At 42.0% G+C, this 19,701-nt stretch overlaps 2 protein-coding genes across 5 annotated transcripts in view; both read left to right on the forward strand.

The window, feature by feature from the left end:
* stx4 (syntaxin 4) overlaps nt 1-10,011 on the forward strand; it is a 99,217-nt gene extending 89,206 nt beyond the window's left edge. For all 4 annotated transcript variants that reach the window (XR_009708010.1, XR_009708009.1, XR_009708007.1 and 1 more), the window contains one exon: nt 9,133-10,011. The gene's annotated coding sequence lies outside the window, so the exon portion shown is untranslated. The remainder of the gene's footprint in view (nt 1-9,132) is intronic.
* A 7,455-nt stretch (nt 10,012-17,466) lies between these two features.
* The window catches only part of LOC133118241 (junction plakoglobin-like), a 65,449-nt gene continuing 63,214 nt past the window's right edge, over nt 17,467-19,701 (forward strand). Inside the window, exon 1 of the mRNA XM_061228075.1 lies at nt 17,467-17,622. The gene's annotated coding sequence lies outside the window, so the exon portion shown is untranslated. The remainder of the gene's footprint in view (nt 17,623-19,701) is intronic.

Genomic DNA, 19,701 nt, shown 5'->3' on the forward strand with positions numbered 1-19,701 from the left:
TCCCCCTGCTGGCCCTCCTACCTTGCCCAACTCCCTATCCTCCTTTTCTCCCCTCTCTGACTCCGACACTTTGAAACTCCTCACATCCCACCGCCCAACCACCTGTCCTCTTGACCTCATCCCCTCTCCCCTTTTACAATCTATCTCTAATGACATGACCCTCTCTTCTGGCACCATGCCCTCATCCCTGAAAAGGGCCAGAGTCACTCCCCTGCTCAAAAAACCTATTCTTGACCTCTGCTCTGAACAACTACCGGCCTGTCTCTCAACTTCCCTTTCTAGCTAAAACTCTGGAACGGGCTGTCTGCTCCCAACTGTCCACTATCTTCTCCACAATCCCAACCAGATTGGCTTCAAGAGTGGCCACTCCACTGAGACCGTCCTGCTCACTGAGGCACTCCACTCTGCTAAAGCCAAATCCCTCTCCTCTGTCCTCATCTTCCTTGTCCTGTCAGCCACCTTCGATACAGTCAACCATGAGATTCTGCTCTCATCGCTGACTGGGATGGGTGTCACAGGATCTGCACTGACATGGTTTTCCTTCTACCTCTCTGGTCGTTCCTACCAGGTGACTTGGAGGGGCTCAGTCTCTGACCCCCACCCCCTACAAACTGGAGTCCTGCAGGGCTCAGTTCTTGGTCCTCTCCTCTTCTCTCTGTACACCATGTCTCTTCGTTCTGTTATCTCTTTCCATGGCTTTTCTTCCCATTCTTATGCCGATGACACCCTACTATTTCTTTCCTTCCCCCCCAATACCCAGGTCACCACAAAGATCTCTGCCTGCTTGGCTGATATCTCTGCGTGGATGACTTCCCACCACCTGAAGCTTAACCTTGCCAAGACTGAGCTTCTCTACATCCCTGCTAAGTCCTCTGACAATCGACCTCTCACTGATTGTTGAGGACTTTGAATCGGCCAAGAATCTTGGGGTGACTCTTGATAACCACCTCACCCTGGCTCCACATGTATCTTCCACTGCCAGAACCTGCAGGTTCTTCCTCTACAATATACGCCATATCCGACATCTCCTGAAGGAGAAAGCCACCCAGCTTCTAGTCCAGGCGCTCGTCATTTCCTGCCTGGATTACTGCAATTCCCTCCTAGCTGGTTTCCCAGCTTGTGCCATCCAGCCCCTCCAGCTGGTCCAGAATGCTGCAGCCCGCCTGATCACCAGTCAGCCCAGGTCGGCTCATGTCACCCCATTGCTCATTGGCATCCACTGGTTTCCTATTGCCGCACGCATCCGCTTCAAAGCCTGAGTGTTGGCATTTCAAGCTGCTAAAGGGACCTTACATCCAATCCTTAATCACTCCCTACTCCCCAGCTAGACCACTCCGGTCTGCCAGTTCTGGTGACCTTATGGTTCCCTCACTACGAGCACCTGGCGGTCGAGCTGCACATTCACGTCTGTTTTCTGTTCTGGTTCCTCAGTGGTGGAATGACTTGCCTACCACTGTCAGGACAGCAGAATCCCTCCCCCTATTTCGACACAGACTAAACACACCTTTTCAAACTGTACCTTAATCCTCCCTCCTGACACCCCCCCCCCCCCCGTATTTCTTTGTTTAGAACAGCACTTCATGTGTATTTTAGTAGTTATGGATGTGATGCTCTAACTTGTGGAAGAACCTATGCACTTGTAAGTCGCTTTCGATTAAAAGTGTCTGCCAAATGACTCAAATGTAAATGCCATCTATTTGAGCGTTGTTGGGCATCCCCATGTGAAAACTTCAAATAAACAGTAGCATGGTCCGATATTGTAAGCATTGTTTTTGGGACGAACAGGTAGTCTATTCTAGATCCACTTTCATGAACGTGAATGTGAAGAATGTGAATTCTTTATCGTTAGGGTTTAACGTTCGCCATAGATCTAAATCGCCTAGCTCCTCACAGATAGCAATTGTTGTTCGCACACGTTTAGTGGGATTGCTTCTTTCACCAGGTATTTAATCTCTGCTAGGATCTAAAATACAGTTGAGGTCTCCACCAGCAAATGAATGAACACAGCCCAACTCCGATAGTTCTGAGAGAACCTTCATAATAAGATCAGGAGAGTGGCCTGGTGGGGCATAAGCATATACAATTGAGATATTTTCACCAAACAGACATCCTTTTATTATAACATGCCTTCCAACATCATCTTTAATACAGGATTCTAATGTGAATGGAAGCCATTTGTTAATAAGGATATAAACTCCTCTACTATTGGATGTGAAGGATGAAAAAAATACCTGTCCTTCCCATTCTCGCTTAAGCTTTTCATGTTCTGTGTCTTTTAGATGCGTTTCCTGAATTAATGCTATATCAACCTCTTCTTTTTTAAGATATGCCAATAGTTTTTTCCTTTTCACTGGATGATGTATACCCCCTTATATTCCATGTACATACTTTAAGTGCCCAGTTAATCATGATGGTGGGGACAGATTAAATATGATTAGGAGCGACTGTTGTCCCAAATCCGTATCCATTTTATTAGCCATAGTCCAGTACCCCCCATTTGTCAGTCCTTGTGATTACCAACCAATAATGCTGTGCTGACTCATGTAAACTTAAAACCAAACCCTTAGCACAAATATACATACATTGTTCCCCCATAAGCAAGTAAACAATGAGAAATTAGAAAATAAAGAAAAGGGTGACCCCAACTTCAGGAGAGAAACCCTCACAATTAGGTCCTCTCAACCTTACTCTGGATGTGTCTATGATGTTCCTGACTCGGCAAAATCAAATGCAATCAGATATTCATTCTCTACATCAGCCAGGTATTGTGCTTCCCAGCCTTACAAAATGTAGGCCTATGTGTATTTCTTGGGCTACCTCGGTAGGAAAAGCACAAGGAACTTAAATAATAATGGAATAAAAATTATATGGGCTGCTGTACCAACGTCCCAGATTCCTTGTCCCAGAACATTGTATTAAACATTGTATAACAGAAAAATCATTGTTAGGCTACCTTTGGCTTGCCTATATATAACAGAAAAGGTTAATCGGTTCACGTATCAGAAATAAATGATAGGCTTCCTTTGGAAGCAGCCCAACATAACGTCATTGTAGCCTATACAATGACACAGCAATTATTTCCACAGGGTCAGTCGCAGTTGCTATAGCTTCTCAAATCAGCACCTTTTTTTTTTTTTTTTTTTTTTTAAGATCTTTTTTAGGCCTTTTTCCGCTTTATTGGACAGTATATAGTATAGAGAGACAGGAAGAATGGGAGCGAGAGAGAGGGGAAGACATGCGACAAATGTCGGACGGTCGGATTCGAACCGCCGACGTCGCAGCTCGCAATGAGCATGCGGTTAGTGCTCTACAGGCTGCGCCACCGAGAGACACCCAAATCAGCACCTTTTAATACGACAAAGTTATCTGCTTGTTTGGAACGCAAGATAAAGTGACCACTTATATAAAGATGTCTGTAATCAGTAAATATAGTGTGTTACATACACCAATCAGCCACAACATTAAACCCACCAGCTTAAACCAGTTTTTTCATGATTAAAAATGCTTTAAACAGTTATAAACTTGTCTATAAACACTTAATATTTAATTCTATGAAATGTGTCCTTATATAAGCATATTATCATAAGTGAATTGCATTCAAAAGTTAAAGACCACCCGCCATATTTAAAAATGCATCCATCTAATCAGTTTCACCCTTTTTCCCTCCATTGGAATTACATGGAACTGCATGTGGTGAAAGTTCTGTGTGGTTGCATGAGCGTACTACGTTTTTCTTTCCAGCTTGCCATAGCAACATTGCCCAAAGTAAAAAAAAAAACAAGGATAAAAACAAGAAAGTAAGACTTCTTTTCTTCTTTTTGATCAAGGGTCTGTTGTTTTTTTCATTTACTAACAGTTATGGTTAGGATTTGGGGAGCTCCATCACCAGATCATTTCAATAACTGCTGACTACACAGGTTAGCTAAATATATGTTTGCTAGCTAGCCACGTGACCAACCAACCAACCATAGGTGACAAATTTTGGCTAACTTTACTGTTCAAACTAGCTAACCTTACAGCATGATCAAATGCAGTTACTAGCTAGCTCTGCCTATATTGCTAGTTATGATAGCTATCCATGTAATTAATGTAATGGCGGGAAGTGAAAGAGAATGAACGGAGATGAATAGATACCTCTTGCCAGGATGTGCTAGCTGTTGATTGCAGCAAATCTGGAGATAACATTACATTAAGGCAATGTTGTTTTGTAAGCTTGGCGGTGACAACTAGTCTGCTGTTGTTGGTTTAATGTATATGCTTTACAGGACTTAATAACATAGCTAGCTAGCTAGAAGTTGCCATTATAGGTAAAATGTCATAGCTAACGTTACATAGCTAGCTAGCTGACGCAATTCTAGTAATGTTAACGTTACTTTACCACCAAGCCAATATAGACTAGTTAGCTAAGCATAGAGCTAGCTAGCTATCCCAACAAGACCCACCGATAGACATTTGATGGCTAGAATAGCTACACAGACTAACCAGAGATGTTGTTTTTTTGTGGTGTAAAGTGTGTTACCCATTTATCCAGGGTCAGACATAATGCTCCTTAGATATTTTGTGAAATCAGGTCCTAGTGCAGCAGGGCAACACAAGCCTGAAGTATAGATAGATAGATAGCTAGGTAAGTAAAAACATTTTTTTTAAGTTGACTAGTTTAATTATAGCTTTGTACAGTTGTATTGCTAGCTACTAGTAACTAAGATAGTCAGCTATCAATAGCTAATGTTAGCTGAGCTAACTGCCATCTTGGAAGTGGTCAGAAATAGCCTGTCATGACAACGAGTGTGTCCCATTAGCCGGAAAGTGCATATTCCTTAATTGCACTTACCACCCTCCTCCAGAAATATATATACGGTAAATCCTCAAATTGTGGCCAGGGTCTTTTATTTACTTAGGCTGAACAAAGCACAGGCCTTTATTTGGGGCAGGCTTGTATTTGAGGCAGGCCTTTATTTCTTATTAGGCTTCTGTTGTAGAATTTTCTTCTTCGAAATAAAGTAAAAGGCTACACTTAAAGTGGGCCAACACTGTTCAACACTTCCTGTAACCGTTCAGAAATCAATTAGTGTAGGTTAATCAGGAACACCGTTTGGTAAGTCATAGTGTCAGTCTTAGCAGACTTAGTTTATTGCAAATATTCTCAAACACAATAAATCACATGCAAGTCCAAAATAACAACTAGCCAGACGCGCCTTCATGAACAATAACAAATTAGCATAGATAACAGCAAGTTAAGGATCTTTTTTTCCTAAAGTGCGTTTTTTATTGTGAGACATGCGTTTCGTTTGGAGCATACCGGTAGGCTATCAAAAGATTTTCGCTTTGGTTCGGGATTTCATTTACTTTTGGACTGTTTGATTCTATTGCTAAATGTTGGGACTGATGGGCACTGAAATCTGGGGGGTATTTGATGGTTCACTGTTAAGTTTTATGTAGTTGAAAGACTGTCGGGATTTCCACCCGTCTGTTTATTGCGAGCCAAGGCAGCCGCTTTCATTCATTCATTCATTGAACGTGCGCTGTGCTGTAAATACATGGAAACCATATTGCGTAGCCAAGTAGCCTAAATTGAGTTAATTTTTAATTTTGCCTGATTTTTATTAAATTTATTTATTAAGTTGCCTCGCGGCAACAATTGTGTTTAAATGTATACTGCTTTAGCCTTTGGCAAGCTACTCAGAAGGGGGCGGCAAGCGACTGGTAGCTTGAGAGCAACGTGTTGAAGACCCATGGTGTAGGACAACGACTTTTCATTGGCAACAGTATTAAACCAACCAGCAATATAAAATATTAAGAAGAGCTCTTTTATTTCATTGAGTTAAATCGAAACAATGTCTTCTAGTGCTCATGGACTGATAGCCCTACTGGTAGGCAATATTACCCCGGCTTGTATTTGGGGGCCGGCCTTTATTTGTCTGAATCAACCACGCCCCCGGCTATTATCCGAGGCCCGGCTTCAAATAGAATCCCGGACACAATTTGAGGATTTACTGTATGCTATATATAACACCCAGCATTAATGATCAGTAATCTCAGTAATTGGTCATATTTTCCCCTTAAAATCCACCAGAAATGAACATTTCTTAGCTGCCCTTTTAAAAATTATGCCACTGGTTGTAGCCTACATAAAACCAGCCTGACTGTTAACAAGCAGGACAGCTACAGTTATTTAAGTAGCCTACATAATTCATACATGGATGAATGTATTCAACCAACCGTTTCCAAATAGCATATTTATTACCAATACATTTGTTACAGATGTTACAGTGGTAAGTAATTGTTTAATGTGAACACTCACGATAACGGACATATGAAGCGCCATATGGCATGGACTACATTTCACTAATGTTCAGAAATGTTTCTGATATAGCATTTGTAAGATGCAACCGACGATAGCCAAGAACATAAAACTGTTACAGTACATGGTGTTGAGATCGGACACATTAGGATTCTGGGATTAGCCTATGGAGGTGGTCAAACTGGTCAACCAGCTGTTTCAAAACCTAGCTGAAGATGTCTTTTTCAGCAGGGGTTGATATTGGCTTGGCTTTTAATCCAAAGCGACTTACAAGTGCATAGGTTCTACCACAAGTCAAAGCATCACATCCAGAACTAGGAAAATACACATGGAATGCTGTTCTAAAAATATAGTCGTCATCATAAGTGCAATTTTTTTTAGACAAGGATAGGGGTATCAGAAGGGGGGGGGGGGGGCAGGGGAAATCAGGAGGGAGGACTAAGGTAGAGTTTGAAAAGGTGTGTTTTGAGTCTGCGTCGAAATAGGGGGAGGGATTCTGCTGTCCTGACAGTGGTAGGCAAGTCATTCCACCACTGAGGAACCAGAACGGAAAACAGGCGTGAACGTGCAGCTCGACCGCCAAGTGCACGTAGAGAGGGAACCATAAGGCGACCAGAGCTGGCAGACCGGAGTGGTCTAGCTGGGGAGTAGGGAGTGATCAGGGATTGTATGTAAGGTGGGGCAGTCCCCTTAGCAGCCTGAAATGCCAACACTAGGGCCTTGAATCGGATGCGTGCGGCAATAGGAAGCCAGTGGAGGCCAATGAGAAGCGGGGTGACATGAGCCGACCTGGGCTGACTGGTGATCAGGCGGGCTGCAGCATTCTGGACCAGCTGGAGGGGCTTGATGGCGCACGCTGGGAGACCGGCTAGGAGGGAGTTGCAGTAATCCAGGAGATGACGGATGCGGCGTATATTATACAGAAAGAACCTGCAGGTTCTGGCAGTGGAGGATACTTGTGGAGCCAGGGTGAGGCAGTTATCAAGAGTCACCCCAAGGTTCTTTGCCGTACGGGAGGAGGTGAGAGGTCGATTGATGGAGAGGACTTAGCAGGGATGTAGAGAAGCTCAGTTTTGGCAAGGTTGAGCTTCAGGTGGTGGGAAGTCATCCACGCAGAGATATCAGCCAAGCAGGCAGAGATCTGTGTGGTGACTTGAGTGTCGGGGGGGAAGGAAATAAAGAGTTGGGTGTCATCAGCGTAAGAATGATAAGAAAAGCCATGGGAAGAGATAACAGAACCAAGAGATATGATGTATAGCGAGAAGAGGAGAGGCCCAAGAACTGAGCCCTCCAGGACTCCAGTTTGTAGGGGGTGAGGGTCAGAGACTGAGCCCCTCCAAGTCACCTGGTAGGAGCGACCAGACAGGTAGGAGGAAAACCAAGCGAGTGCCGACCCTGTGACACCCAGCCCAGACAGCGATGAGAGCAGAATCTCATGGTTGACTGTATCAAAGGTGGCCGACAGGTCGAGGAAGATGAGGACAGAGGAGAGGGATTTGGCTTTAGCAGAGTGGAGTGCCTCAGTGACTGCGAGCAGGGCAAAGGGCTAAGGTCTTTGCTGAGTGCCATCACTTCCGCTCTGCCATTTTGGCTCCATATGGCTCTGGCAATGTATAATCCGGATGTTCCGTGAGGCGCGTGGCTTGCAGTTGCGCAATGCCTTACATTATAGAGTCACTGGCTAACAGACAAGCTAACTTTTCACCATTCATTTTCAACGGGGCCTCGTTCTCAAAATATACATTTTAATAACAACTGTAGCGCATGAAACCACGATTTTAGGAAAACTAGTCAGTTTAAAAGTAGGACGTGTTGTAATTAGGTAGGAAACTGTAAAACGCTTTAAAAAGTTTGTTGAAGAAAAAAAAAAAAATCTTACAAAAATGCAAATATTTTCACTCATCTTTTTCATAAAAACTACCAAACAGATTTTTATGAGATTTTCAGGATTAATTGGAGTAGCACATCTGCCTTACCAATAATACATTTTTTATTTTTATCCGATTTTTTTTCCCGTTTTGGTAGCCAATTGGACCCCGTCTGATTCAATTAGAGCTAGTATTAGATACACCGCCCAGACCCCGTCCCTCGGCGACCGGCAGGAGAGCGACACGCCTTCTTCAAGCCGCCTCGTCTTACAAGTCGTGACTGTGATTCCGAGGCGCTCGAGGTGCTTGTTCGTGCGGCGATCTACTAACCCTGCCAAGTCCCTCCCTCTGGAGCAATTATTGCTGCTCCACGTGAGCCGGCCAAACTTGGCTTTTGGCAGGACCGAGAATCGAACTGCAACCGCAAGTCTGCTGCGTCTTAGCCTGTTGCGCCACCACGGCTCTACCAAAATATTTTTTTATGTATATTGGTCCCAGAACGGTGAAACGACTAGGCTACCGATTTTCGTGTTTTGCATGCAAGTGTGGTTCACACATTATCTACTAGAAGCATAACCGTTAATAACTGCTGCATCAGTTATGGCACTGATTATACTGCATGTGGAAGTGAAGTTTAGACATTAACATTATTCTGTTGGGAACTGATGAACGGTTGTGAATTCAGAAACCGAAAAGTACAGGGAATCCCCTAAAGTTGTGGGGGGAATGAAGGATGAAAGAGCAAGAGCAAAACATTTTACAACTTTCTTTTAGTTGCACCAGTACTCTCAATGTTCAAATTTAAGAAATAGAAGAGATGCTGCAGTGTACTTCATTTGAGTTGACACTGAATGGCCCTAATTATTGTGTGGTATTGTATTTGTTATGGTTCACTGTTACTTTGCAGTGTTCAAGCTGGTATACTGCCCACATATCCTACTTACCTTCTTTTTCATTTTACAGAACTGTTGGGGCTTGTACCAGTCTTAATGCCTTCGGACTCACAGATGAAAGGAGCATCAACCTCACTGACAAAAATGCCTTCTCTCTCTCTCTTAATTACAGAAAATAGAAATTGAGACAAGAAATCTGAATTAAAATGTTTTTATTGTCAAGCTGTTCCTCATTCAAAGTTCTTTACATCCAACCCAGGTGCAGATGTATCACTCTCAGTATGCACCAAGTTATGCTCAGTATGGCTACTCTCACATATTGACTACAGGCTAGTGTATTGACTATTACAGGGATTTTACTGTAAAATTGATTACTTTTATTTACTGTGGCATCTTTGTTTCAACATACATTGATGAGCCAAAACATTATGACCCGCCATGGCATGGACTCAACAAGACCTCTGAAGGTGCCCCGTTGTTTCTGGCACCAAGATATTACCAGCAGATCCTTTAAGTCCTGTAAGTTGCAAGGTGGAGCCGCCAGGGTTTCCCAGCAGAACATTGCCCAGAGCATCACACTCCCGCCACCTGTGCATACTTGTGCCATCTCTTCCCCAGGTAAATGGCAAACACATACCAGCCATCCATACAAAGTATCAGCATGTTTGAACCTCTTTTTATTCCTGTCTAAGTGTATCTTGACCATGTGAATTAAGTATCTCCATCCTACACTGTTGTGCAGATTTTGTTTTCTTGAATGCTTTGTATTTTGCCCTTAACACTGCATGGTGGTCTATTATTCTTGAGCTAAACAAAGAATCATCCGGGCCCTAAAGGAGAGTGTCAGTGTGCTTATGCATATCTGCCATGGCATTTCTTCTTTGTGGTGTTTTTTTTTTTTCTTTAAAGCCATTTAAAAAAAATAATAATAATAAAATAGTTTTTTGCATTTGCTTTCATGTTCCTTAATTGTGGTAGTGCTCATGTTTGCGTTCCCTTCAAAATAGCACATTTTGAACCTCAATATCTCACCCGTTTCAAAACCAATTTCAATGCCATTTTGCAGGTCTACTACAATGACAACGCGCTCACCAACTAGTGATTTTGGTATTGCTACGTTGCACCATTTCTGTATTATGGATACCCTTAAAAAATTAGGTATGGTAAACGTCAAAAGCAATTTAACGGTTGATGGATTGCTTATTGATGTCATAGTTACGTGTTTAAAAAAACAAAAATTGTGTTTTTTTTTAAATGTGTTAGAAAAAATTTGATTTTTGTGTAAAAGTGCTTTTAGAGTTTAGAATCTTTTATTATTATTATTAGTATAATTGTTTAGCAGCATTGTCAACCAGACCCCTAATACATAACTGAACAAGAAATAAGATATACAGTACTGTGCAAAAGTTTTAGGCAGGTGTGAAACAGTACTGTAAAATAAGAATGCTTTCAAAAATAGAAATAGTTTCTTTTTATCAATTAACAAAATGCATGAACAGAAGAAGTGAATGAAGAGAAATCTAAATCAAATCAGTATTTGATGTGACCACCCTTGCTTCAAAACAGCATCAATTCTTCTAGGTATACTTGCCACAGTTTTTGAAGGAACTAGGCCGGTAGGTCGTTTCAAACATCTTAGAGAACTAGCCACAGTTCTTCTGTAGATTTAGGCAAATGCTTCTGTCTCTTCATGTAATCCCAGACAGACTAACTTCTTAATGACATTGGCTGTATGTTTGGGGTCTTTGTCCTGCTGCAGAATACATTTGTGGCCAATCAGATGCCTCCCTGATAAGTATCTGCCTGTACTTCTCAGCATTGAGGAGACCATTAATTCTGACCAAATCCCCAACTCCATTTGCCGAAATGCAGCCCAAAACTTGCAAGGAACCTCCAGTATGCTTAACTGTTGCCTGCACACACTCATTCTTGTACTGCTCTCCAGCCCTTCGGCAAACAAACTGCCTTCTACTACAGCCAAATATTTCACATTTTGACTCATCAGTCCAGAGAACCCGCTGCCATTTTTCTGCACCCCAGTTTGTGATTTTGTGCATAGCTCAGTTGCTTGGCCTTGTTTCCACATCAGAGGTATGGCTTTTTGGCCGCAATTCTTCCATGAAGACCTCTTCTGACCAGACTTCTCCACACTGTACCTGGGTCCCACTGGTTTCTGCCAATTCTGAGCTGATGGCACTGCTGGACATCTTCTGATTGCGAAGGGAAGTAAACATGATGTGTCTTTCATCTGCTGCACTAAGTTTCCTTGGCTGACCGCTGCGTCTACAGTCCTCAACATTGCCCATTTTTTTGTGCTTCTTCAGCAGAGCTTGGACAGCACATCTGGAAACCCCTTTCTGCCTAGGAGAGAACTAGGATCTCCACTGGCCATTACTCTGAGAAATGAACTTTTCCCAATTTAAAATTATTATTATTTTTTTTACATTTTAATATGAAACTTAATTTCAAAAAAGCGTAAATGGGCGGGTCATAACTATGACATCAATAAGCAATCATGGTTAGACACTTATCATTAGGACAGTGCACTCTGGAAGAACATTTGTTACACTAACTTCAAATCAGTCTCCCATAAAATTGTTGAGAATCAATTGTATTGGTACTGTAACACTGGAATACAGACACTGCAATACAGAAAACACAACAATGCAGGGGAATCAATTGGAAATAACCAATACAGCACAGTACATGTATTCTTCATCATGAACTTCAAACATGCATTTACTGTAAACTGAAATAGCATGAAGAATGTCAATATTGCACAATTGCGCACACAGTGGACTGGCCTACAGTAGGCTGCACTCTTCAACTATGCTCTGCCATTGTAAGACCATGGTTGATTTACATGGTCCACAATGTTGGCCCTCACTTTACTGGAGACAACCATGTGCATTTGTCCTCTTCTGCCTCTTCCTCTGTTTTGTGGTCTTCTCCTCAACATGCATCCTTACTCCTCTTTTTCTTGCTCTTGAATGAGCAGGCACTTTCCCCTGTTTGCCTGAGCAGTTTCCTCCGTAATCAGAAAGTGTAGTACTGTAATCGTGTTGCTCCTATGCCCTCCAGTAATTTGACAGTAATTTGTGGCTGGTTGATCTCAGATGTGGGAAACTTCCCTTCTTAAGTAAAATCCCAGATTCACCTGACAAGCAATTTGTCAATTTTGCTTACATTACATCAATACCATGTCACTACAATTTTGGGAGTATCTACTTGACATAGTAAGATGGGTTAACTATTTTTCATGTCACATACACAAAGAGTAGTTGCACAGATGTGTTTGAGAGCTATTCAACAGAAGCATAATTTATTCTGATCAGCAAGACTTATGCAATTGATAATTGGGCCAATTCAAGACAATTGTACACAATGCTAACTTGAATGAAACTAATTTAAAGTTCTAAATTGAAAAAAAGTTCAAATCTTTATGTTAACATGAGACCAGCAACGTTATCGCGTGCAGGTCGTCGCTAGATGACATTTCATAGCCTATGGACAGCTGTCAGTCTCACGGTCTGTCCAAAGTAGAAAGCAAGCACTCAATTTGTGAAAACGTGCTGGATACAGTAAAGCAAGGGCAGCCAAAAGTACAGCTAAATTGCCAGGTATTGAGGGCATGCTGGAGAGACTCAGGGGAGCTGGCGATTAGCGTGCAGTCATCAGCATACTGAAGCTCACAGATTTAGAGGGCAGTAATCTTGGTGAATGCCTGAAGGCGCCGGATGTTGAAAAGGTTTCCATCCAGACGGAATTGAATGCTGACTCCATCTGTACTTAGTAGGTGTTTGTGGGAGATGAGGGTGACAGCTGTGAGGAAGATATTGAAGATAATGGGTGCTAAGACACTTCCTTACTTCACGCCCATTCTGACGTTAAATGGGTCAGATTGGTGTCCACTTATTTGAACACGGACTTGCATACCATCATGAAATTGCTGGATAATGGCGAGGAATTTGGATGGGACCCCAAATCGACTGAGTGTACCAGAGTAGTTTTTGGTTGGCAGTGTGCAGGTCTTGCTTGTGCTCTCTGGACTTCTCCTGAATTTGTCTGGCGACAAAAATCATGTCTGTGGTACTACGGTCCTTCCAAACCCACATTGGGTTTCTGGCAAGATGTTTTCTGCAATGTCCATAGCCAGGCGGAAAAACATAATTTGTGTCAAGACTTTGCCTGCAAATGATAGGAGTGAGACACCTCTGCTGTTTGGGAGAAGCCCTTTACAAAAAAAAAGGCATATCCTTCTCCAATCTGCAAATAGAGTCCTCTCCATGAAAGCTAGTCTGTATCCACATTGTATCTCCTCAGCTCATGAGCAACCATTGCTGTTCTCCTTTGGGGGTGGATGGATTCCTTGGATGCATCTAAAAGGGTGCACACATTCCAGGTTGCAACTGTGAGGAGGGAGAAGGTATTTCTTTATATTTCGACTGCAGAAACGGATGTTTTAGTTTGGCTAGGTAATCAGTGTTTGGCTAGTTAAGGGGTTTGTTCATATATTTGCGTGTTGCGGTATTATTTATTTTAAATATATATATATTTTAATGTAAAAAATATCAAATCAAAGTCCTTATCTTTGTTGTGCAGGTAGCAGTTGAAATTGTACTTCCCTCTAGGGTCTTTCAGCGCACTTATCCCTGGGTATGGGTATGCACTTTGCACTTTGTTGTACGTCGCTCTGGATAAGAGCATCTGCTAAATGCCATTAATGGATGACCCGACAGCAGCGGTTAACAGTCCGGGTTGGACTATTTTTGGGCCACATTTTCTAGGCCTCTCCCTCTTCGGGGTGAGCAGAGCAGGGTGCTCAGTTGCATGAGAAGCTGCCAAAGACACGTGCTGCTCCAGAAAGTGGATGTGTGTTCGTAGTATTCCGATTACGTCACTTGAATAGCTGGGTGCCATATTGTAGGGATAAACAAACCTGTCACTAACATGATCAATTTTTCTGTTAACCTTTTTCCTTGAAAATGGTCACAACATGTGTCATTTATTGTTGTCATAACAAATCCAATGGTGACAGGAGTAGGCAGTTTTTAAAGAATCCCAGTGGTGAGATAAAATGAGGGAGAGGATACGAGGAGTTTTAAGCCAAGCCAGAAGGAATTTATAGCTTGCCAGAATAAACCAGAAAGATTTTCTGCCTTCACAAAGCAGCACACAAGAGTGTGTTCTGACTACATCGTTTAAGGTAGAATCTAGCCAGACATTAACATTACCCGGCTAGTTACTTAACATTAGTTGGCTGGTTAATGTTAGCTAGCGTTTGCTCATTTACATTAACATTAGCAGAGAGAGAGAGATCATTATCTTAAATGAGCACACTGGCCACTCTACTAGTAATCTTGACTTGTGTGTCATTTGGCTGAACAGCTCTGTGTGTTGTAAGATTAATCAGCTACATTTAGAATATCTTCCCTTTATTTCCAGGCAAACCGGAGTGGCAATTGTCAAGTTTTGTTATGTCTATATCCATATTGTTTGTAACATTAGTTCTCATTATTATTTGAGTATGCTCTCTGAGCTGTGTACCTTATTTATATCAATTGGTTCGCCGTTATCATGTATGTAACCTGTAGTTAATCACACACATTTCACTCCTAACCACAACTGTTCCAAACTCCACTAATAACTATTAACGCACACTATACAAACTCACTGTGTGTCCTCCCCTCACTTTGTCCAGAGACAAAAATAATTACTGGTGCAATTATGCGCACACCTGCACTGACACACACACCTCTCCTTTGTGAAGTCTGATTTATACTTCTGCATCGAATCTACGCAGAGGCTATGGCATAGGGAACGCGGCTATGCCATAGCCTACAGAAGTAGAAATCAGGCTGTAGCCTATGCGTAGCCACATTTGTAACCTGACACGCACCTCCCCAGAAATGTAACTATGCATTGTAGCCACTGCATAGCCTACGGCGTAGGGAATGCGGCTACATGTAGGCTACGCCGTAGCCTCTGCATAGATTCGATGCAGAAATATAAATTCCTACCTCCTCTTTTTAGCATTGATTCTCCGTGATCCGATTAGTCGCTGTCTACTCTGTGTTGTAGTTTTGTTTAATAAATTATTTTATTAAATCCGGTGTCTGTTTTGGTGTTGCATGACATGAGAGCCGAGTCAAATTAGTCTTCCGAAGAACTCCAACCTTCATATTATCTGTATGTTTAATAATTTATATTGGTTATTTAAATGATTAATTCAAATACTAAATTTGTGGTTAGATATTTCAGATAATAGCAGTTTTATGAAACTGATTACAAATTGCAGTATACACTGTTCCCCTACATATTTGGCACTCACGTGAGGACAGTATAGTCATCCTCACTATTTCGTAGAGTGTAGAAACCCTACAGCTAGTAAGCATGGTAAAAGTGCAGTGAAAGCAAAGGCTCGTAGCAGGTTAGTGTACTGGTGCACTGTGCATCCGTACAATATGGCCATGATTAGTTTTGAGTGATGTCATGGAATACTATGCGTAGCAGTAGCCAGCCAGTGGAGGGCAATGAGTGGGGTGACGTGAGCCGACCTGGGTCAGGCGGACTGCAGCATTCTGAATCAGCTGGAGGGGCTTCATGGCAGACCATAATGGGAGACCAAGAGACATGGTGTATAGAGAGAAGAGGAGAGGACCAAGAACTGAGCCCTGCGGGCTAATAACATATTAAGTGAGTTTTCAGTGTTCACATTAAAAACTATTATTTCCCACTGTAACACAAATTTATTGGAAATAAATATGAAACAGTTGGTTAAATACATTCAACCTGTGCATGTTCACATACTGAAATAATAGTAGCTGCCATGCTTATTATATGAGCCACAAAAATGAACTGACATTTTGCAATCCGGGTAGAATGTGTGATAACACACAAATTTGGCTAAATATCTTGCATAATTGGGGGAATTCAAATTACCTGCCATCTCCGCTTTCTGGATCTCCATAGTGCCAGATTTTGTGGGTTGGGTTTTCATAGCATTTCGGCATGAGCACCCAGAAATGTGAAAAGACTTCCACTGTAACATACATAGTTGTACACATCAGTGGTGGAGTGGAGAGTGTAGTTGAAGCCGTTTTGTTTGTCTACTTCAATGATGGGACAATGGAGTCCACAAAGATCAGCTTCCGAGGAATGGAATGGAGCGTGGTAGTGGAGTGAAGGAGTATGCATTTTCAGAATAATGAGACACACCCTCATTCGCTCCATTTCTCCACTTGTTAACTCCACTCCTTTGCTCCACATACTTGGCATACTTCCACTGTAGTGGAGGAGTGGAGTGAAAAATAATGCCCAGGGTACTTTCCTTCCTTCAGTGGCACCTGAAAGGCAGCCGGTTCAGCTCAGTCAACCACAGATTGGGCCTCATTTATCAATATTTTCTTAAATCCCTGTGAAAATGTGTGTGATCAATAACAAACTAACTAATTCTACCTGATTTTAGAATGACTTGACTCCCATACAATACCTTATAAATAAATATTTACATTTGTTCGCCGTTATTGAAATGCTGATAGTCCTGGTGGAGAAACAAAGAGCTAAAGCTATGACACACAGAACCGGCTGTAAAGACAACATAGAAAAATGTTATTTGAAGCGCCGCCTGAGCTTCTGATAAGTAGCCGATTTAAATGTGCTGAACTAACATCTAAACATAATTCGTTGTTTAATTTTGTCAATATAGGCTAGATAAAGTACGTATGGCGACATGGAATAAGACTGGAATAATAAGGAAACGGGTGTAAAATGTGGTGCGGCGACCTACGTGCTTGTATACACTCTGGAACTGCGCTTCTTACCGTAACAAAGGCAGAAGTGGATTGGCAGGCCCGGGGAAGACTAGACTAAAGACTAAAACTCTGCATGGAGTTCCACGTACTATGGAACAGGTAAAACAAACATGGTTTGACATTACACTGGAGGAAAAATTATAGGACGTTGCCGTCTGGAATTACCCAGGAGGGCGACAGCGATATGTTTTCACTATCCTGTGCCAGTCCCCAAAGAAGCTGACGACGAAAAGAACCTGAATATTGTTCTGGAATTGGACAGGGACGGAGTTATTGATCTTCTGAGTTCTGTGTTGCGATTAGTTTTATGGTTCTTAAAGCAGCTGCCTTCCAGGCTTCATTGAGGGAAGGGAAGTACCTTGGGCAAAAATAATGGGACGTAGCCCAGTACAAATCATTTCAAAAGCGGACATTCCGGTCGAAAACCACCGGAAGTCTGGTAGTCCTAAAGGAGATTGACACTGCATGAGCCTATCCAATGTTAAAGGAATGTTTTACCGAGTCGCGATTGGTATATTTCAGCCCAGCTGAAGTGCGAAAAATACCTTTGTTATCGATTTAACCAATGGCAGCCCAGAGACTGGCGCATGGGCGGACGTTTCAGCGAACACTCGCATTCCTTGTTTAGCACAGTCCGGATTTGAGTCTTATGTGTTCGGTAGCAGTATTCAAAACAAAAACGTTAAAGTTCGCGTTTGAAACATTGGACGTCCACCTTGCCAAACCGACTATTCCTCGTTTCAAAGGTAACATATTTCATCTTGGTTTAGGTCTATATTCGATGCATATCAATTTCTGTTTCAGTGAAAGTAATGTGCACTTTATTGTAATATTGTTTCTTGCATTGGGGTGTTGTGGTAGGCTACGCACTTGAGCAACTGTGTCGATTATACCGACGTTATGATTTTGTGGATGTAACCGACGTGTGTCTAATGTTCACATCGACCTCTTCGCTTCGTTTTGGCTCAATAGCGGTAATTGTTTGCTGTTATTTTGCAGTAATTATTGTTCGCAAACTTCGGTTTCAAGTCTCGTTTCGACGTTGTCTTTGCGGCTTGTGTGTAGACCATATGTCGTTCATGTATTTTTGCCGACTGCAACATTAACTGGACATTAACATTAAATTGGACACACAGGCTGTGATGTGGATGGCTGATTGAGGGAACATGGTGTATTTGAGGGCATACAATGGGATAATCCAAGTTTAATAGGTAGACCTTTGGTGTAAAAACATTGTTGTAACAGCTGCTCTCTTGAAGTCACACTTATAAAAACGACAATTAAATGTTGCTCGAATGTTGTTGCATTCAGTTAATTACAGAACGAAGTCGGGCTTTTCACGTCATCAAATTAAATTCTATATTCAACTACAGTAGAGCTAGCTACACAGAAGGTGCAGGTTGTCAAATGTGGAATGAAAATCGCACAATGGATAACTACACAACATTCTTCTCATTTTGGCTACCATGTGTGATTCTCAGCTTCCACTGTTTTGTACTTGAATTGAGCTGTAACATACAGTTCTGCCTTTTAATAGTTGCAGATGCATGTACCTTACGCGGCAGATTTGGCTCAGAGCTTCGTATTTTTCATACAATGGTCAGCTTGTCACAGGAGATGCCACACCTCATTACTGAAACTAACGCTTGCGCTGAAGTCGATCCAAGAGGGCTAGGTTTCGGTTTATGGATAAGAATAGGAACTGCGGTTGAAATGTTAAATGTATAAAATAGAATCCATATTTAATTTCTCGGGTTGCTATAACAATTCTTGAATCAAAAACATTCCCAGTGGAATTGCTTTTCTTTGTTGACGTTTACAGGGCTATGAAATTAGCTATAAAGGGCGCTTCAGTCTATATCCATCAGGTCTCACAAAATAAAAATCAGATCCTTTAATTATACTAATATGGAATTGTTGTGGATCCAAATCAACCCACTTTTGAGTCTCATCTTTATGCCTAAAAGTCATACAAGTTCCAACTTGTTCTGTCAGCTACACACTTGATATTGACATTAGGGAGGTATGTGTATTTCTTAGCTATGTGTCACACCACCAAAAAAGTTCAGTCTGATCAAATATATTCTTCCCCCTTCATATGCAGTATTGCGTTTGGCTTTGTTGTAACTGCTTTGATGCTTTAATGGAGTAAATCATGAGGTGAGCACTGGTGATCTTTGAGATTTGTATTTGATATTCCACATATTTAACAAAAGTGGTAGCCTATTGATGACTAGATATAATGCTTAGACTATCTGAGACCTTCAAATGCATATATTTTTCACACAATCAATTTAGAGCACTTAAATTGTCTTATTGAACAACACCAGAACCTCCCCAGAGTATGTCCTTTAAATGTAATTTTCAAGTTTTGACCCTGGTCTTGCGGGAAGTGGGAACCCCGGCCTCTCACAAGGCAAAATTGTTATCAGTTAGCTAAAGGCGAAGTCGCCTCTAGCCAAAGGCAATGTTATTTTTTAATTTGAGGATTGTGTGGCCAGAGTGTTGTCACAGTAACCTGGTATAAGACCTTTGCTTTACTCATAGACTGTATTAACAGAATGGACAAGTGATGACACAATTCATTTTCTAAAGCTGGTGTACACTGGTGCATGGAAGCCCAAACCTGGGTGCTGCCTTTGTTATTTTTGCAACCGTTTGCAAGCAACACAAGCACAGTTGAGTGAAAGGGTGTAGGGCATGACTAGAGGAAAATCCAAAACTACTGCCTCACATGGTAATTAGGCATGCCCATGTCTGGAAAACTGGTGTGTCATTCTCATTCTGGATGCAGGTTAATGCAGACCTGGACACCAGCAGACCAG

Source organism: Conger conger, chromosome 2, assembly GCF_963514075.1.
Source record: "Conger conger chromosome 2, fConCon1.1, whole genome shotgun sequence".
In the NCBI taxonomy this organism is placed as follows: domain Eukaryota; kingdom Metazoa; phylum Chordata; class Actinopteri; order Anguilliformes; family Congridae; genus Conger; species Conger conger.